Source organism: Dendrobates tinctorius, unplaced genomic scaffold (assembly GCF_039654945.1).
Source record: "Dendrobates tinctorius isolate UK_male_01 unplaced genomic scaffold, ASM3965494v1 ptg000383l, whole genome shotgun sequence".
Taxonomy (NCBI): domain Eukaryota; kingdom Metazoa; phylum Chordata; class Amphibia; order Anura; family Dendrobatidae; genus Dendrobates; species Dendrobates tinctorius.
In genome coordinates this window covers 579486-585000 of record NW_027362049.1, presented here as the reverse complement: position 1 = coordinate 585000, position 5515 = coordinate 579486, and positions in this window count along the sequence as shown.

Below are 5515 nucleotides of genomic sequence, written 5' to 3'. Positions count from 1 at the left end.
CTGGGGATTACATAGAAAAAATGGAGACAAAATATATCAAACGTGTAGAGGGTCAAACACAGACACCTGTGCAAACATGAATGCGGTGATGGCTAACAACCCAAGTAGTCTAGAGGAGCGAAGGGGTTAATGTTGACTAGCGTTGTTTTTTAGGGCAGTGAAGGGCATTGAAACACCTGAATGCTTGGCCAATCGGAGTGATCATGAGTACAAGGGAGCGAGAAGAGGTAGAAGAGGTCTGCTATGGTTCACCTGACAGCTGTCACTCCCGATTCCCCAATACATAGGAGCGTTTGACTCGTTAGAGCGCTTTTGTGTTCTTTATGATAGTCACTATCCGACTTATCTCACACTGACTTATCAACCAAAGAAAAAATAGAATCAATTGCTAAAATTCAGCAGCCTTGATCCTTCTCTCCCATGACGTTATCTGTTAAGAGAGTGTCAGGAGGCAACCGTGCACAATAGTCTAGGGTAGTGAAGGAATAAATGATAAAATACATGTGACATAGGAGAGTGAAGCAGTAAATAATGTTCCTGGTGGTCAAGGTCAGAGAGGGGTTTTGACCATAACATCCTTTGTTGCCTGGGGCAGTGAAGGGGTTAATAATAACATCATTGTGGAAATGACGGTGCTAACCATGTGTATAGAATTTAACAATTGGTGCAGAAGCTGTTTTTTATTGATGCCTTTCTCTTCTATAGGGTTATATCCTGGGCACTATTCAGAAATTACTTCTTACTAGACGTAGGTGAAAGGGATGAATGACGGTGGTAAAGCACAAGGGCTTAGTAGGTGAATTAGTCCTCTGACATTTTCTGTAACTCCCTTTGAAATTGCTGGCCTTCTTGTCATTCAAGTGTTTGAGAGTTTCACACTAAGGGCTCATACACACATGCGAGATACTTGGACGAGTCTCGCACCTCAATACCCGGCATTGCCGCTGGCGGTTCGGATCGGAGCGTTCAACTGCATAGAAATACATGCAGCTGAACACTCTGATCCAAGTGCCGGCGGCAGTGCCGGATATTGACGTGCGAGGCTCGTCCGAGTTTCTCGCATGTGAGTATGAGCCCTAAGCGACATCAATGGTACCAGTCTCCGTATACCCCTGGTGGGAGAAACGTGTGCCAGTGAGTCGCATGTATACCATATCTCCAGTATTGTAAAACTTGGTCATAGTGAAGTATTACAACTTTTTGACTGTGGGGAATTTTTTTGACCCCACTAACATAAGAGCCCTGAGTTGAGCACTGTACTGCTTTTAGCTTGGAGATTTCTGACAATGTACATATGAATATACACATACTGCCCTACCATCACAAATTCCTTTAGACTGGATATAGGCTTGTCTTCAATTCAACTTTTGGTGACCCTAGACAAAAGAACATATATTTTGATGAACTTTTCTTACTATACGTTTATCATTGTATGCAAGGAAACATTAAAATTAAATAGACTAATTAGCACCTATCTGGTAGTTAACTTACCTGTCTGATGATGCTGAGGCCACATGTAGCCCTCGACCTGGGTTATCATCAGTCCCTTCAGAAAGTCTGAAAGATATTGAAGAAAACAATGAGATTCAATGAGATAAGGGGAAATAGTCCCTGAAAAGAAGTGGACAAGAAGTACTTCTGAAATTGGTGCCAATGCTAGGTGATGTCCGGGTGGTTGCCTTCAGAGGTTTTAGTGTCAGAAGGTAGCTTGCTGACATGTTAAAAGTTGGATGATAAACTCATCGAATACCTACGGCTGCACCTTGTTGAAGAAATGTCGTCGCAGCAGCACAGCGAGAGTGCTGATCACCATAACCGTGGTGCACATTCTGCCAGGACCATCGCCAGTATGGCACAGCACAAGATAAACAGCTACTGCATAGCAGCCTGGACCTGAAGTTGCAGACAGAATAGAAGACAATCCCAGTTGTGATACCTAAGTTTTCCTCAGCTCTGTGGTCAGGCAGAATCTCCTGTTACTTTCTGTCCCTAACTGCCTTTGTCATGGGTTTTTAGAGAGGATTACGGATCAATGGAGATTAGAAGACTACACCAGTTAAACTGACCTCCGAGGTGGTGTGAGCAAGGGCAGGCATTTGGTCTTTGTTATGAATCCCAGTTTAATAGTCACCATATATGTGAGTAAGCAACATGTGATATCTAATAGTCATGTAACAGTGCCTCCTATCTGAATGGATCTTGGACATTTGGTATTAATTTCCATCTCAATCACTGTTACCACTACTGTGGTATAAAAGCAGTTTAAAAGAAATCTGTCAGCAGTTTTTTGCTACCTCATCTGAGAGCACTATAATGTAGGTAAAGAGAAGATGAATCCAATGATGTATCACTTAATTTACTGGGTGCAGCCGTTCTGACACAATCAGAGCTTTTTGATGTAGAATATAGCAAAGCTGAGAAAGCTAACCCCACCCAGAGCAGGCTCTCTGTGTACAAAGTCCATAGACAGAGAGCCGCTTATCACAGGAGGGGACTTTGCTCTACTAGTCCGGCAATGTTGATCTCTTAGTGATAAATCCTTCACAGTTAGTAAACAACATCAGGCAATTTGACAAATGACACATCCCTGAATTCTGTGTTTCAGTCTCTATCTCTTGCTGTCTTCAGATTACAGAGCAGAAACCTGCTGAAAGATTCCCTTTAAGGGCAACCTTGAAAAAAGTCCTCTGCTTAATCTGTTCATATGAAAGCTGGGAAGCAACCACTATGACCACCAAAACAGTGGCAGATTTACTATTTAAGACTCTGGGAAACATTTGTGACAATCTTAGTGATATGTGTTACAATATGTCAGGCATATTAGTTACCAGCTTTACAAAAAATGGAGTTAACTTTGGCAGACCTACTTTGAAGAAGTTTCCTGGATCATTGAAGTCTTCCAAAAATTGCCTAAGAAAATAAACTAAAAAACAATACCTTTTTAAAAAGTTCCGCACTCCTCCAGTGTTAGCATTATTCCTGCTGGTGCATTGGAATACTGGTAGTGAAAGTTTCCAATTCAGAGATTTGAAGAACACACCAAAGAAGCCAAGTTGTCATGTGCCCTGTCCTGTGTGACGCGGCCCGGTGGCCGGTAACTAATACAAGACACAGGATAGGGAAACATTTACAACGGTAGGCCCTGCGATAGGGAACGGTGGACGTGGAGACCTCCTGCACTCCGCTGAGTCAGTGTCCCTAACACCCCTAACGTTCCCTATACAGGCTCCTCACCTGTCGCTGATCAGGATACCTGTCACCCTAGCAAACCCTACACCTATTCCTTACTAGGGAGCTGGGTGGTGCAGGCACTGGCCCCACCGCTGTACTAACACCAACATGAGGAAAAGTGACAAACAGGGAAACACTTAGCTTTGCTCTGATGCACTTGCTCCTGGCAACAGAGTCCAACACCTGAGTGCATCTTCCTCCCACCGTGTCCAACACCTGGGTGCAGCTTTACAGCAACAGCGTCCAGCACCCGAGTGCCGCCTTGGAGCAACAGAGTCCAGCACCTGAGTGCAGCTGTCCAGCAACAGTGTCCAGCACCTGAGTGCAACTGTCCACCAACGGAGTCCAGCACCTGAGTGCAGCTGTCCAGCAACAGTGTCCAGCACCTGAGTGCAACTGTCCAGCAACGGAGTCCAGCACCTGAGTGCAGCTTCCAGCAACAGAGTCCAGTAACTGAATGCAGCTCTACACCATAGCTGCCACTCCACCAAGCTTTGCAAGAATTCTTCACTGACACCATAGCTGCCACTCCACCATGCTTTACACGAACTCTTCGCTGACACCATAGCTGCCACTCCAGGACTCTGACTGAGCTGCCCTGCCTCGACTCTCCTCAGCTCCTTCCTTCACCCAGGATGGTTGGAAAAGACCAACAATATCACCAACGTGAGTGAGCACAACTGACACACCTTTATTGAGTAAACACACCTGTTAGTGATTCCCGTGCAATTACACTAACCACCACGGGGGCAAAACTATCTCTAAAAACACCAGTGCAATGACCATACTGGCCACTGGGGGCAAAACTATCTCTAAGCACAAAGCTTAGAGAGAGGAAAAAAAAGGTTACCAGTGCTCTTATCTGAACTGTGGAAACCCCCCACTATTGACACCATTTTGGAAATTAGACACCCTACGGAACTTATCTAGATGTGTGGTGAGCACCTTGAACCCCCAAGTGCTTCACAAAAGTTTATATAGCAGAGCTGTAAGAATAAAAAATCATATTTTTTTACAAAAATTATCTTTTTGCCACAATTTTTTATTTACCCAAAGGGTAACAGGAGAAATTGCACCATAAAAAAAATGTGGTGCAATTTGTCCTGAGTATGCTGACACCCCATATGTGGGGGTAAACCACTGTTTGGGCACATGGCAGAGCTCGGAAGGGAAGGAGCACCGTTTGACTTTTCAATGCAAAATTGGCTGGAATTGAGATCAGATGCCATGTCGCATTTGGAAAGTCCCTGATGTGCCTTAACAGTGGAAAGCCCCCAATTCTAACTCCAACCATTACCCCAACACACCCCTAACCCTAATCCCAAACCTAACACACCCCTAACCCTAATCCCAACCCTAAGCATAATCCCAACTCTAACGCCGAGATCACACACAGCGAGATATGGCCGAGTCTCGCAGGTTAAAACCAAGCTCTGGCGCCGGCACTCCGGAGCGGAGCGTGCAGCCGCACAGGAATACATGGAGCTACACGCTCCGCTCCGGAGTGCCGGTGCCAGAGCTTGGTTTTAACCTGCGAGACTCGGCCGTATCTCGCTGTAGTGTGACTCCGGCCTAACTCTAATCCCAACCCTAACCTTAGCCCTAACCCTAGCCCTAACCCTAGCCCTAACCCTAATGGGAAAACGGAAATAAATTTTTTTATTTAATTATTTTCCCTAACTAAGGGAGTGATCAATGGGGGTTTGATTTACTATTTATAGCGGGTTTTTATGTTTGGCAGCTGTCACACACTAAAAGATGCTTTTTATTGCAAAAAATAGTTTTGCATCACCACATTTTGAGCGCTATAATTTTTCCATATTTTCGCCCACAGAGTCATGTGAGGTCTTGCTTTTTGCGGGACGAGTTGTCGTTTTTATTGGTACCATTTTCGGGCACATGACATTTTTGATCGCTTTTTATTCTGATTTTTGTGAGGCAGAATGAACAAAAAGCAGCAATTCATGCGAATTTCTTTGGTAGGGGGGTGTTTATACCATTCAGCATGTGGTAAAATTGATAAAGCAGTATTATTCTTTGGGTCAGTAAGATGACAGTGATACCTCATTTGTATCATTTTTTATGATTTGGCGCTTTTATACAATAAAAACTATTTTCTAGAAAAAATATTTATTTTTGCATCGCTTTATTCTGAGAGCTATAACTTTTTTATTTTTCTGGTGAAGGAGCTATATGGCAGCTTGTTTTTTGCGGGACAAGATGACGTTTTGAGCGATACCACGTTTATTTATATCCGTCTTTTTGATCGTGTATTATTCCACTT